Source organism: Parus major, chromosome 4, assembly GCF_001522545.3.
Source record: "Parus major isolate Abel chromosome 4, Parus_major1.1, whole genome shotgun sequence".
Lineage (NCBI taxonomy): Eukaryota > Metazoa > Chordata > Aves > Passeriformes > Paridae > Parus > Parus major.
Genome location: NC_031771.1, coordinates 61,739,452 through 61,755,477, shown reverse-complemented (window position 1 = coordinate 61,755,477; position 16,026 = coordinate 61,739,452).

The window sequence follows — 16,026 nt, the reverse complement described above, 5'->3', positions numbered from 1 at the left end:
AGGTTCTGGAAAGTCCCCCAACACCTTGTAACTTGTGCTGGAATTTCAGGTGTCTAGTGCAATCATAATCAGCTGGAAAGAGAATGAGTGATGGGTGAAATGACCAATGATCAAGTATTAAAAGTTATCCAAGATTTTCTGATCTAAGCCTGAATGTGAGTCATTGTGGAAAGATGACAATGAGTAGCCAGGCAATTAAGCCACAGTTAAAAGTCAGTATCAATAAACACAGATTAATTTATGTGGGAGAAATCATCCTAGCCATGCACAGAAAAATAACTGACATAATTGTGAACAATTGTCTGAAAATTCCAGACCAGAGGCTTTGAAAGAGAGAGCGATAGGGTTTATCAGAAGAGGACAGAGAGCAAAATTAAAAGTCCATTGCACACCCTCAAATTTTGTGGAGAGAAATGCTGATCAGAGACCTGGAGTGGCATTTGCGTGCATGAACTCTGCAGTTCATTGCATGACTGTGTGAACTCTGTAGCTTGCAAAGAGCTGACACTGGGGTGTGTCCCCACATGCAGTGACCCCAGCAATTGGCTGCTCCATCTGTAGGCTGACTTTCCCCTGACCCTGGTGTAGGTTCCTTGGAAAAAGCATAATTATGCGCAATTCATACCTGTGCACCCAGGTGCCACCCGTAATGTTTGCAGAAGACAGAAAAATTAGCAGCCTGACACCACTTTCATTTTGCATGGCCAAATTTCACATATGTGACAAGGTCCACCAGAAACCCCCCATTTCAGCCTGCAGAGGGAGAGTGAGAGAAGGGAAGAAAGCAAGAGACAGACCTCTGACTCACAGGTGCTCAAGCGTGATAAGAATGAAAGAGAAATGGCTCAAGATGAGATGCATCTTTCACACTCACAGGCTCCATGAGTGTGGACTGTGACAACCATAGTCTTCAAGTGGAATCAGAAACATCAGGGATTCCAGTTAAGGTCCACTACTGTTAACTTATAAATAGTATTGGTGGGTGGAAACTCTTATTTCCAGTTTTGTAAGAGAACTAATTGCTCTAGAAATCTCTGCTTTCTTCAGAAAAATCAGTGCCAGGGGCTGTGGCAGGTTCAACAGCCTGGAGGACAAGGTCTGGGCACCAAGAGAAGTGGACAGAATACTATACTCCCTGAGAAGGAGATCTTCCACTGTAAGATTTACAACATAGGTTATTAAGAGCTAGGATGTAAAAATAGCCAGGCTTAGAGCTGCCACCCATCCTCAAACCCAGTTTTCCAGACACTACGTACAGAGCCTTGAGCTCTTGGTATGATAACCATCATCCAGATGGATTTGGGTTTCTTCTCCTACTATAACCAATGTGTAAGTCATGGATGCAGTAGTATTTTTGGCAATAGTATTTTGACTTACTTCCTTACAGAATGTTGTTCTGCTTCTTGGAGAATGTTGTTACGGAGCCCTGCAAAACCAAGCAATGCCACTTTTGCATTTTAGTTGTGCCTGACAGGTTTCAGAAACCAAAACTCAACCCCACAAAGTTTTGCAAGCAGAGAGTGTGACAGGAAAATTGGCCAGCACCCAAGCCCATCCTGACAGGGGAAACTGGCTCAGCTGTTTCTGAAAACACCTACTCAGTTCACCCATGCACCAAGCAGTTTTACAAGTAAGTCATTAACCACCTCACCCCCACTGAGCCACACACAGTATAACAACCTCATGATGTGGCTCTCTGCAACAAGTGCCTTGCAGATGTGTAATGGATCCAAATCCTCACACACTCCTTTGGAGTCTTGGGCAGGATGAAAAGAAGGGGTCTTGGAAGGAAACTCCCATCATGGTTTCAGTGGGACTCCAGCTGACAAAGGGGAGTCAGGACTCTCTGTGGGTGCAGAGCCAAGTGCTGAAGGTGAGTTACAGAAAGTCAGCTGAAGTGTTACAGAACCTTGGAACAGCTGCTGGAAGCTGCATTGTGTGACACTGCTTGCTGGCAGGAGCTTACCTTGACCATGGGAAAAGAGCTCTTCTTCCACCTGGAAAAGACTCAAAGAGCCATGGTGCTTGGAAGATGTCTCAAACATAGGGCATCAGGGCATGTACCCTCACAGGAAAGAGTCATGGGGATAGACAGGGCCAGGTGGAGAGAAATGAGACCTGGTAATTCAGGCATGCAGCAGAGCCCTCACTCCACTTCCTGTTCTATACCACCCTTATCACTATACCATGCTTCCAGCCTCCAGGACAAATTCTCAGAATTTTCTCATGCATTTGTGTTTTCAGAGGTCAATTAAGTCTGGAAGGGCTGGAATGGATCACACAGAAGAGGATCAGCCCTTTTTGGTCAATTTTGAAGAGATCTTCTTTGAAAGAGCTGCTTCCTGCCATAGTTCTTTGTCCCCTCAGAGCAGGACAAGCCTCATTAGCACAGGGGAAGATTTCCTGACCACCTTCAGGTACTCTGGGAGACTACAGTGAAAGGCCGGAGAGAACATTTCACAAACAAAAGGCTTCCCTCCCCTTCACATCAGCAACATTACAGAAGGAATCAAAACAATAAAAAAGTGACAGTGGGCTGAGATAATGCCCTGTGTCCATGTACCCCAAAGCCCCATTGCAAACAGTGGCTGTGGGGGTACTGACTGTCCTCTTCTAAGTGTGTCACTGCAGCCAGGGTGTGGGCTGGCAGGTGGCATGTCCCCAGCTGGAAATGGGGTCCAGCCACAGCCGTGCAGTGAGCTGAGCCCCTCAGGCCTCCCTGCTCTCCTCAGGCCTCGCTGAGCCCCACATGCTCCAATGGAAGGAGTTCCACTTCCATCTGGCAGTTCATGGAGCAACAAATCAAGCGATGCCTTGTTAGTTTTAAGACAAAAGGGGAGGGGAAGAACAAAAGGTCTGAGTGAGAATGATTTCCATCTTGTCGGCCTCCCTGCGATCTTTCCTGTTTATTGGAAAGTTTGCTGAGGGCGACGGATGAGCCTCCAGTGCAACCTCTGCTCCAGAGAGCCTCGAGCACTTGGGAGAAGGAAATGACTCCAGACTTGGCAGCACGAGGCCCCTCTTTGCTGGAGTGCCCTGCCATTCTCTGGGGAGCAGAAAGCCAAATGCCTCAGAGGAGCCTTTCAGAGCACAGCTTTTTGCCACAGGCCTCCAAGCAAAGGCAAACACCCACTGAAAGAAACTGTGGCTCTTAAAAGGATGCAGACAACCCGTGTCCAGCAGAGTCACGGCTGTCAAGGAGCTAATAGCACATCTAGAAATGAGGCCCTTCTGCCATGGGATCACACAGGGCTTCTCATGAAAATGACTCAAAGGGAATGAAGATCTCACCCCTCGAGGCTGCTGAGTTTGCTTGTCATGCTCATCTGTGAACACTTTTAGCCTACAAACCTCAGGCATGTGGCCAAGTAGTTATGGCAAGACCTTGCCCTGTCCAGATTGCATTGGCAAGGAGGCAGCACTCGCTGTGGCACCTGCAGAGCCCTTGTTCCTGCAGTAATGCCTGCAGGGCTCTGGTTTAAGGTGTTTTTTAAAAAAAAATAGGAGCCAAACCTCAGTTTGCAAACACAAGAGCCACTTTCCCCTTGAAACAGGCAAATGTGGTGGTGAGGCCTAGCTTACAAGCACAAAAAATCCTATAGGCCCTACACAGCTAAGAGAAAGAATCAGAGGACCTCCTGCAGGGTGCAAGTGCTGTGTGCCCAAAGCATCCTGTAAAGGTGGGAGCTCATCCTTGCTGGTCTCACTGGTACATAGAGCTGCCTCTCAAAATGGGACAGAGTTACAGTTGCACTGCATGAAAGATGTCCTTACCCTAATCAGCTTTTCAGGCTGATTAATTCCTACTGTAATTTAACCTCTTCCGCAGTCCTGGGCATTCAGGTGCTGTTGCCTAGCTCTTCCCTCCCGCAGCCTCTCCATGGTCAAGTCCTTGTCTGGCCAGAGGAGCTGGGGACCTCATGGGCAGTGAGGCTCCCCTGGCACAGCCCAGCTCGTGACACCCAGCCTCAGGGAGGTGACACTCAGCCACAGAAGGGCACTTGTCCCCAAGGCAAACCTCAGAAGTGTCCCTGTGAGGGCAGGTCAGTGCCAAGGGACACTCTTGAGCTGGGGCGTTACGTCCCACATGGGCAGTGGCCTCCACCCCTGCCAATGTGCTACAGGTGGCCGCAGCAACTGCAAGCTGTCCTGAAACTGGAGCCTTTACAACTAGTTAAATAACAGATATGGTCCATTAGTTTGGCAGGCCGACAAGCCCCTGTGCCAAAAAGCCCATCTCTACTCAAAAGGGACACTGTTAACAGTAACTCAAGAGGATGCAACAGAAGAAAATAAACAACAGTTGAGGCAGTTGGTGTAATTGGCCAGCAGACGAAAATAAATTTATGCCAGCTTGTGAATACAGCTGCTGAGCATGATTCAGTGAGTAAATCGTGTGGCACAGAGCACAGGGCAGGCAGGAATAAAATTAAGTAAAAGACAAAAGCCAGGCTGCCTCTTGGAGAATATCACCCCTCCAACCACCCAGCTTTTCCCATTTCTGCCCATTTCAGTCTCATGTGGCCCCTCATGTTATCAATGTATGGGTTTCCCAGCCACCCATAATGTTTTTCAGGAGGGACATATGCTTGAACCACTGCTAAAACAAATACCCAAACCCCACAAAACCCAAGCAGAATTTTAAAAAAAGAAAATGTTCAGCAGAAAATCCCAACCATTTCAAGTGCTCTTTGAGCACCATACATGAATAACAAAGAGTGAGCCTGCCATTTATTCCTTTGCGGATCACTTTTAAGATCAGCTTTTGTTCTGTGCTTTTTAGAGCAGCTCAAGTCCAGTGGACAAAAATTCCATTCCCAGGAGCACACAAGAAAGAACTGGGAGCCCTGGGCTGCACATTTCACCTTTACTTTTTCACTCTATACTATAAATGTTCAGCATGGTCTTAACAAACTGAGCCAGCGTCTTCCTTTATGCAGAGGGGCTGACAGCTTGGAAACTGGAATTCTGCAAGCAAGATAGGAGGATAGAGGCTGTAGATGATGTGAATCACCTGGAAAAAAAAGAGACCCTAGCCAGAGTGGATGGGACCCTACCAAACATTAACATAACTTCTACTTTTCAGATGTTGCTTCCTGGTTTTACAGCCAGCAGAGAAAAGACCTCTCCTTTTCTCATCCTGGCCTGGATACATAGAAAGTCATTTTAAGACACCTGTTTATCTCCTGGTTGAGCTGCAAACCACTTGCTCTTATCACCTCTCTCTGTGAAACACCAGTCTGCCTTTTTTTTTTGCAGAGAAGCTCCAGTTCTTGCTGGCACAAAGATGGCTTCAAAGGCAGCAGAACCCCAATGCACATGCTGTCTTCCACCTTCAAAGTGACACCTCAGCTTGTTGCCAGCTAAAGCCCATCCTTTGCAGAGAGCTGGGGGTTCTCCTCCCTACAGAAACAAGCTCCTAGCAAGAGATTGTTTTCTTACCTTTTTCCTCAAGCTGATGGGATGCTTCTTTCCCCCTGGTTTATTCACTATCTTTTTCAAAACACTCAAACAAATCACCAGGCAAAGCAATGAGGTCACTATAAACTAACTCCACAGAAGATGTTATCACTGCTATCCTATGATTCCCTCAGTCTTTGCTTTGTCTGCCTTGTTTTCCTGACCCACATGGGAGGACAGTGCCTCTCAGCAATATATAGACGTGAGAAGTCTCAAGGGCTCTGCCTCAGATAACAAAGACACCAGCATTTCCTTGACAATTATAATTCTAACAAATAGAATTTTTCCTCTTTTTAGTTATAGAAGAAATATTTGGGCCAGATTTTCAAAGTGTATTTCAAGTCCCAGGTAAGCACGGCAAATAAACGGCCTGGATTTTTCCCTAGATCCGAGAGGCTCTTTGAAAAAACAGGTCATAAAATTGAGAGCGGGAGATGCTGAAGGCAGACACCTTCTACCAGACCTTGCCCTAAACAGCTTCCTGTGCCAACAGTCACTTCATTTTTCAGCTTCCCATGGAGCTTGGGAAATAATGTCACACTGGCAGCATCAGACAGCGGCAGGAGGTAGGGACCACTGAAGTTAGTATTGTTAGGTACAGGTGACACTTTTAAGCAGATATATTTTCATGCTCTGATAGGATAAAACCAAGACCAGGAAGACCCACAGTGGGTGTCTAGCCTGGATTCATATGCCCAGTACAAAATCCACTTCCTTTGAATATGATGACATATCTGTAGGGTGGCCACTGAGTCTCCAGGCACAAGGCACTGTAGGGTGATGTTAACTGATCAGCAATGGACTGTGTTTCATGCATGTTTGAAACCACAGAGCTCCTTTGGGAAAGCTGTTGGTGAGCACATGTGGTTGTGCACAGACACATGGAGGCACTGGTTGCTGCTCCTCAGTGAGGAAGCTCTAAAGCCTGTCTTTGTACCTGCAAAGTCACTCATCCAAAGTCCTCCAACTGCCTTGCAAACATTGATTGTTGACTCCTGTGGTGGGGATGCAGGTAAATATCAACTGCCTTGTTTTACAGACAGGTTAACCATTGCATAATCTCAGCTGATGTCATTCAGAAACTAAAACTAAAAGGTCATTTTCTGTTTTAAGGATTATATCCCTTTCACTGCATTGTGCAATATTTCTTCATGTTATATAACTATTTTTTCTCAGTATTTTACATGTGTGTCTATCCTAAATTCTGCTGCCTTCCATGATTGTCTGTTCTGCAGCCACAGATAAGTGTCCTGTTTATTTGTTGGAGATATCCCTTATCTGCAGGCGTTCACCACGTGTTGGAGTCCCCAGAGCAGCACCAAGCCCCATGTGCGGGTACTCAGGGGGACTGTTTGGACCCAGTTTGGACTCAAACTTTGAGCAGATACCATTTGCTTTGAGGCAGCCTGTGAACCAGACACTCATTTATCTAATGACTGTCCAGACACATTTGGAAATCTGAAATCCTGCATCAAGCCTGGGTGGGAGTCACATCTGCCCAAGTAACAACTGGCAAATTTAAGCTGTCTCTGGAGGCTAATTTTCAGGGTTTGGCACACAAGTTCCCCCTTTATTTGGAGAAATGCCAGTGTGATCAGAGGATTTTCAACTCCCCAGACCTCCATAGGAGGGTGGGTGTGTTAAACCACACCTCATAAAGGGAAGAGTTGTGATCTCAGGACAGACAGCTACTTGCAGAGTGACACAACCACAGGGATGCGTATCTCAGCATTAGTGGGACCTTACACTGCTGCTTCATTATTGAAGTGTGCAATGACAGCCAGCTTCAGAATAACCTTGTTTGCAGCAGGTGCAGCTCCAGATTTCGTATCTCCGAGTTCATCTTTTGTTTGCTTTTCTCTTGTTGGCCAAACTTCTGGTAGAGCTCTGATCATGGTAACAGCACCAAGTTACAAAAGCTGGGTAGATAAGGAGCAGGAAATGAATTTCTCTAATGGATATAAAATTCAGCATCCAGATATCAAGGTCAAGCAGAAAATGAGATTTTTTTTTTCCCCTCCATTTTTTTTTTTTTAAACAGGGTGAAACAAGAGTGATATTCTTGTCACAACTGCAATGTAGTTGGTGACAGGAGTCATGAGAGGCTGCACTTGACTCTCCAGTGTCCTATGGAAGATGTCCACAGGAAAAGGACCTACCTTAGGAAAGGTAAAAATATGCAACCCAGAATGATCACCATGGGAGCAGCAAGAAGACTGATTTCCCAAGGAAAGCCATGGTCTGACATAACTCACCCATCCACCTCTTTCATTATCTTGTTCCCCTTGGACCTGTGGCAAGCAGGCCTCACATTTCCTCTGCCCCCACACTGCACAAGGGGGCATCCTTCCAATTAACTAGGCAAGACACCACGCAGCCTTTGCATCTTGTAGTATTCATTGTGGAAGTTCCATTTTCATCCCACCATAGTGGCGGACCACACATTTGGACCCATATCTACCAATCCAATAGCTGTGATGGTGCTTGAGGCTAAGCCATCATCTTCTGGGCAGGTTTAACTTCAGCTTTAAACTGATTCCTCTCCCTTAAGGACAACATGATGTTTCTGTTTCTGATGACAATGACCCAGAAATGACCACAGCTCAGCACAAGTTAGAAAGATGAAGAGTTGGTACCACTTAGGAAAGGTGCCCTCCCTGCCCAGCAGCAGTTAAAGTTATACAACACCTTCTAGGTTTCCCAAGGGACCATTTTACTCTTAGACAGGCCCTTAAACATTTTTCTTTTTCTTTTATGCTGCACAGAAGGGAAAACACTAGCCTTGCTGATTGAAGTCTGTGTTTCAAGCAGTAAAAGCTGGCAATACTGAGAAGAAACATAAGCTCGAGAAGGAACTCTGCTCCAACGAGTGCCCTGTTGTGAGATAAGTTTTTCTTTTAGTGATGAATCAACATAATAATCCATCTGTAACACTAGATGCGTCTGCCTGTACTACAGCAAAGGGCCATCTGCCCATCTGCATAGATGTTCAAAATGCTGCTGGGACAACCATGATGGTCTCTTAATGAAAGGCACTTGGCAATTAGTACTTCAGTGAAATCGTGCCTGGGTGGCTCTGAACTCCCATTTGTCCTTCCCACTCCAATGCAACAAGTGTCTGTAACTTTTTCTTTTTGTTTTTATTCCAGCATTTTCTCTTTAAAGCCTGGTGGGGAGGGGTGGACACGTTCTGATGCCTGCAACAGCAGGAGCCGAGGCAAGTTGTAATCAACATATGTCCTGTGTGAGCTGCGCGGCCGCGAATTAGCGGGACAAACCGCTCCTCGTTTCCAAAATACCCACCTGCTCGGGGGGCCAGGCTGCAGCAAAGCCATCCACTACGTGGCTCCATCTGTCTGACAAACAGGCTGCACATTTGCTGAAAGCTGAATCATTTTGCCTCTATTTACTTCCTTTCTTTTCCCCCCTCTTCTCCCCCGCTCTTCTAATTGGGGCTGGTTTGAAAGGTGCAGACACCCACAAAAACAATGCAGCACAATGAGGCCACGGCTGACGTTCGTTAAACTGCTCCAACCGAAATCCGCTGAGGCTGAGCGGGCAGAAAGGAGACAGACCTTGTCAGCCTCCAGTCAGAGCGGGAAAATTAAAAAAAAGCAATAGTCAGGCTACAAAACGGTGCAGAAAATCCATTAGGGAAGGCTTGCGTTACAGTTCGAGGAAGTAGCTGCAACCAGGATGCCAAGTGTGCTGTAGCACATGGGTCCTGCTGGGAAAAGCAGGGGAGAGAAAATGTCAGATGTTAAAAGGCCTGAGGACCAGCTCTCCAGCACCACTCGGCAAAGGGGCAGCACAGGGGAGACCCAAGCACCCTCGAGTCTGCCCCCAGCTCTGCTGCAGGCTCTGTCAGCAGTTTTAAGGTATAGCCCCAACAATGAGATCAAGCACAGGCCTTGAGCACAGTCCCCAGAGTGCACAAGAAAATATTGAAAATCGTGTGCTTTGGCATTGCAGTGTCTAAGCAGGCACAACCAAGAAAGCACAGCCTCTTGGAGGAAGTCTTACCTTGCTGTCCACAGCCAAGAATCATCCTGACAGTCCTGTGGTCAGTAAAATAAGCATATTTCTTATGCTGAAAAAAAAACAAATGATGGCCAGGAGGCTGAATTGCTCCCAGTGTGGAAAGCACAGACTGCTGCATGGAACTTCTAGGCCAGGACATACTGTGGTCATGAATTTCCTTCATCTAATCACTTAACCTCATTAGGGAAATGACAGATTTCTCCACTAATCAGACCTTCCATTTCACTTACAAAGGAGAGACTAAAAAAGGGAACTAATTGTGATTCTGAAAGACATTTTACAAAAACTTTCAACAATCTACCAGGCAGTAAAGAAACATTATTTTCCCAGTAGTCTGGACTATCTCCATAGTAATCTGTTGTGTTTTCAGATGGACTACTCACAAAATGCACTAAAATTAGATTCTAAAAGCTATTTGCAAGGATCATCATTGGTAGAAGCACCAACTTTCTGGTGGGAAAGTGAGACATGGAGAATGAGTCAGGTTTCAAACGAGGTTTTGACAAGTCAAAAAGGGTGTTTCTGGGGAAAGCACCTACTCTTCACAGATGATGGTGAGAGTCTTCTTCATTCTTTGCCAGCACCTCACTGGATTTCTCCCTAGCACAGCATAGTGAGGAGCTGAAAGATGCATGGAGTTAATATTTAGGATAGGAAGACTGTGGGAGAATAAGGTTCACTACACATCTGAAAGTGTTGATAATGCAGCCAATATTGCTTCTAAGTCCAGTAAATTTCTCTGTGGGTTGCACTGCTCAAACCTGGCTCAATGTCTAGAGATGGAACTCTTCCATTCTTTCTGTCTATGATTCACCCTTTTCCTTTGGCTTTGGAAACCCATATACTGACTTGCCCATCCAAGGCAACCTTCTTTCCTCACAGACATCTCACCATGATGAGCAGCTTTGCCCCAGCCCCCACTGCCTGTCTGTCCCTCCTGATTCCCCCTCTCCAAGCAATGCAATTTATCATTCAAAAGCCCAACAATTTACATGCCAAATTGCAGTTCAAACTTTGCAGGAGTGGATTTCAACACCTGAAATGGTGCTTGGCCTTCTGCCAGATGAATTGCTGATCCAAATTTCCCAGCATTTCTGCCCAAAAGGAGGGTGCTGAATTCCCTGCACCCATGTGCCCGGTGCCCTGGCTGCACTGAGGGCAGAGCACTCCTGCCCTTGCCATCCATTGGGCCATGATGGGGGTTTTGATGTCAGTGTGGACACATGGAGGGCTTTCCAGGAACAATTCTACAAGAGTGTGTGCTGTGGAACCACTCACGTGTTGTGCACCCACTCCCAGGCACTGATGTGTGTTTGCTAAGGGACAAGAAACACAGCAACTGACAGGGAACCACAAGGTAGGAGGAGAGAAGGGGCCCAGCCCTTTGTAAAAGGTCTGTGAGGCATCCTAACCCCATTCCAGCCCAGGCCAAGGCCACCAGCCCCTGTCCCAAAGATGCTGTATGGTGCCAGACCACAGCTCCTCACCGCGGACACTGCAGAGCCAGGACAGTCATGCAGGCTGATGTCCTGTCCCATCCAGCCCTGTGCCTGAGCTGCCCCACTCCCTGGCTGGGGTCACCCAGCCCTTGCTCCCCAGCATTGATCTGCAAGCCTGGGACCCCATTTCATAGCCTGGCAGAGGGATGCAGCTGCCCCATGCTGGAACTCCCTGTGGGAGCTGAGCTCAGATTGCCTGACCCACCCAGCTGTCTCCCAAACCTGGAGCTTTCCACCTCACTGCAGAACAAATCTGGCCCCAGGGCAATGAGGAGAGGTGGGCACACCACCCCAGGAACCCCAGCACATGGTCAGAGGGATTAAAACAGGGGTAACAACACGGGATGAGCCAGCTTGCCATGGCAGAGCCTGGATATTTGCTGAAACATCACAATTTTCCACACTCCCGTGCCTAATTTCAGACAAAACTTTTCTCATTGCGTGGTAGAGATAAGGGTGGGAGGGAGGAGCAGGACCACAGGCAGGTGAATCACCCAGCCTGCTTTACTAAACCAGTGCACCAACCTTGGGAATCCAGCTTTCCTCCCCTAAACAACTGGAATTTTGGGGCATGCCATGGGGCCGAAGGCAAACTCTCGGCAGGCAAATGGCAAAGCTGGTCCCAGGGCCCGGCGGGCACACACACAGGGGCTGGCTAAGGAGCAGGCTCACCATACAAAGCCCAGCTTCCAGCCTCAGCCGTGGTCCAGCTGCCTTCCTGTGCCCCCTCCATTTGCATAACTATCCACGGGAGGAGCGGGGCAGCCCCGCAGCCGAACAGCTGGCCATTGGCAAAATGGATTATATCACCCTTTTGTCCCCATGTCTGGCTCGCTCCGTTTGCATATTCAAGCTTTTCCCCCCACCCGCGCATCTCCTGCGCCGGGAACTGGAGGTGCTCCCTGCTCAGCCCCTTGCCAGCAATTCAGTTTGTTCATATACAAATATCCCGGTGAGGAGAAAGGAAACAGATCCGCTGGGACAGAGCCCTCGCTGTGAGGGGAGTTGGGAGCATGGAAATGAGGTTGGATGTTACCATTTGAAAGTGGATTTAGGAACAGGTGTAATTCTGAATACTGGAATCTGTGAAAATGCAGTGCTATGCAAATTAGGAAAAAAAGATACATTTTGAAGTTGCTCTTTTCCTGCCCGAGAGTCACTGATACCATTCTGAATAGCTCTTGCTGTGCAAGTTACCTGTGTCTTCAGGAGTTCAAGGCCTGAACAGCTTTGTGTATGCACAAATAAGATGAACAGTCCCAGTGCTTTCCTGCCTATGGACTAAATTCACATTCTTTTCCCCAAGGGCAATAGTTTTAGGAAACTTCCCTTGGCAAGAACTCAAAGAGATTGGTGCCTAAAGACTATCCCAGCCATTCCCACTAGCCCTGAGTAAGGCTGACTTAAAGAAATTCCTTCCTTAAGAATGAATGTGTGTTTCAGACCAAAAATATGCTGAGTAGAACAACTTTCATTTGCTACAGTTCAAACATTGCGCCACAACCCTTTTAGTTTAAATTATGATTGCCTATATTGGATTTTTGTCCTATTCAAATTTTGCTATTTCTGTTGAATTCTGTGTGTTTTCCCTCTTTGTTTCTGTCACCATTTTCTCATCAGCCTAGACAGACTCCAATATGATGACACTTGAAAGCAGAACATCCACATCAAACAGGCAAGTCAGGCACACTCACCCTGCCTACATGATGGAGAGGAGGTCCCAAATCAACATTTTTATTACAAGATCTTGATTTTAGACTTGTTTCCAGTGACTTAAAGGTGTTCAGGCCAAAGCTCTTCCATTACAGATTCCTTTGGATTAATTCCTTCCATTTGTTGAAAAAAAGCTTAAGTGGTTCAACACCAAAACCAAAACAAACCACCAACCTTCTAGGTAAGAAGCCTTAGCATCTATAGGGACTCACATTCCTGTGATCCTCACAACACTCATCTCACAAATCAGCATTTGGGATTGCTATAAAGTTTCATCCAATTTTGACCTTTCCTTTAAGACAGAGAAGCACAGCAGTTTGTTAACTCTTATTTGAGACTGGAAATTTCAGCATTTCAGCTCTCTAAACATTTCACACAGGATGGGCACACACCTGCTGTCCCAGCTCTCTCTCACTGCCCAGGTAGCCAACACACCACCCAAATCCATTCAACAAACCAGCTCTGGACATAATTTTCCAAACTGAGAGAGGATAATGGATGTAACTGAGCAGTAGGGAGGACAGAACAGAAAAATGGGGATGGGAAGACATTAGGGATGCTTATGAGTCAGAGGGGAAAACCAGAACTAGATCATCTTGTAATAGCCAGACTAAATTCCAGAGTAAATCCTGTGCTCCCTAGGCATGGACATTGCTTTCTTGGCAAGTAAAAAGCTATGAAGACATCTGCAAAACATGTATCTAATTTCCTCTCTGGTGGATCCATTTGATCAGAAAACAAACACAGTAATCTTAGGCTGTATGTTTGCATAGAGACTGACTCTGATGTGGGCCACACATTTGGGTTGAAGAAAACCTCCAAGGTCATTGAGTCCAACCTTCTGACCAACCACCACCTTGTCAACTGGACCACAGTTCAGTCACCACTGACTGCCACGTTCAGTCATGGACACCTCCAGTGACTCCACAACATCCCTGGGCAGTCTGTTCCAAGGGTTAACAACTCTTTTAATGAAGAAATTTTTCCTGATGTCCAAATTGAACCTCCCCTGGTGCAGCTTGAGGCTCTGTCCTCTCATCCTCTCACTGGTTGTCTTGGTCCCCACCTGGCTCTGACCTCCTTACAGGGAGTTGTAAAGTGACAAGATCTTTCTTCAGCCTCTTTTTCTCCAAGCTTTTTCTCTCCAGCTCCCTCAGCTGCTCCTCATAGGACTTTTAAAGGTCATGACAATTCTGATGACCAAATCTGAAAAATCAACATATTTTCCTATCTTGTTTCAGTGAAGGATTTATACCACCTAAATGTTTTCAATACTGTGCTAGAGGTGGATGAACATTGAGAAGTCCCTCAGAATAAGCAAACAGCAGAGTCAAGGCTGCCCACAGACTCACAGTTTGCCCTCATGCACCTTTCTGCATTATGCAAGATTGTGCATTCATGTAACAACATGTTCCATTTTCCATGGGAACACATCTCAGTGCATGGAAAGAGCTTTGGGAGAATGAAGTAGAGTCATGAAGCACTGACCTTTCCCTTGCTGTACACACCTAAAAAAAAAAAAGGAAAAAAGGAAAAAAGGGACCTGGGGCAGCTGACCAATATCCCAGCCCCTACCTGAGTGCTCTGGGAGTACCTGCTCACTCCATCCTGCTGCAGGGAGGAGTTCAGCCAAGTCTGTTTGGGAAAGTGGGGCACAGGTTTTGAGTACTCCAGCCCTCACTTCCAATTCACATCACCACTCACATCACACAGGCTTACCTGAATGAGGAGGCCACAGCTCTTCGTCCAAACTGAGGCATCATGAAACATTTAAGCTCATGGTTTGGGTTTTAAAGAGTTCAAGAAATGAAATGCCGCTCTAAGGAAGTTTTAAACTTGTTTCCATGGAGGTCATGTCATACTTCCCTGCCTCAAAGCACTTACAGCATAGATCTCAAAGGCATTTTACCGCAGCAAAAATCCATAAAAGCACTACTGCTGATGGGTCCTAGAAGCTGCAGATAGTGAAAGCAGCCTCATTTTCTTCTAGTAAATACCCAGCATTTCAGCATGCCTGTGACTATTGTGATGACCAGATGGTGGTGGGAGCCGTAAGTTGGATGATGTTAACTACACACAAACTCCAAAACAACTGATGTCCAAACTCACTTGGAAAACACACCAGAATGGGCTGCTCAGCATATGGCAGCAACGCTCCACTGAAACTGCATTTTGTGTCTTTTAAACAACTAACAAGCTCCACCAAGGGGCCCAAGGACGAGCAGCCACAGCAAGCAGGGCCCCAGATCCCAACTATTTGATGTTTGTCCCTTTACAATGGTGATGAAAAGGTGCAGAGCTGTGGTGGAAGTGTGAGCCTGCAGCTCCTGGACCACGTCCAGGTAAGGTGTAACACATGCAAGCAGTGCAGCTGTGTCACCTCTTCTAATGACAGGACCTTGAAGGAAACATCCCAGGTGATCTGCTGAGCAGCACTGGATGATTCCTAATGAAAGGATAAGCCCCACTGTGAGAGCCCACTGTGCAAGCACACAGCTCTAGACTCAGGTACTTTTAAAAACAAACAATGTGTTGTTTGCAAAATAAACACACTGAGCAGATTGAGAAAAATTATTCTGGCATCTGCCAACCTCCACTGAGGCCTTTCCAACAAACCTGTGGGTTTTCAGAGGAGCTGCAGAGGCCATCTTTACACCAACAGGTAAGCAGCAACTTCACCTTAGATTTGAAAGCAAAGGTAAATTCACTAGGCACCACCCTTCAGAATGGACCTGCATACACAAAAATACATATTTATGTTTTTCTGACAGATGATTTAGCCCAATATATAGAGGCCTATATTCTAACAATGTCAGCTCTGAGCAGAATCCACAGATCTCAGTTGAACCATGCATGGGAGCTCCTTCCTTTCTGCTCCAGAGTGCTCTCTTTGCCCCCTTATTTTCAGCTTTTTCTCCAGCAGTTATTTACCTTGAAACATCAAGGCTTGCTTAGAGATGCAAGCTGCACAGATCCAGAGGAAAATGGGACAGCATCCAGAGGAAAAGGACTGTGGAAAGTCAGCCAGCCATGTCCCCTGCCCCAAAGCCAGCTGTAACACAGCCATTGCTGCTGACAGATGCTTGCCCTTAACAGGTCTGCATTTGTGGAACAGCTACTACTGGCTCTGTTCAGTGACTGCCTACCTTTTTTTTGTTTTAATATTTGACATTGGAAATAACTACCACTCATCCTAGCTACAATTTAAGCCCCATCTACCATATTTCAAGCTCAGTCCTTCCACTGCATCCTCGTGTCTTTTCCCACATTTTCAAAGTATCATTCATGCCACTCTCTGCTGCACTTTCCTGTC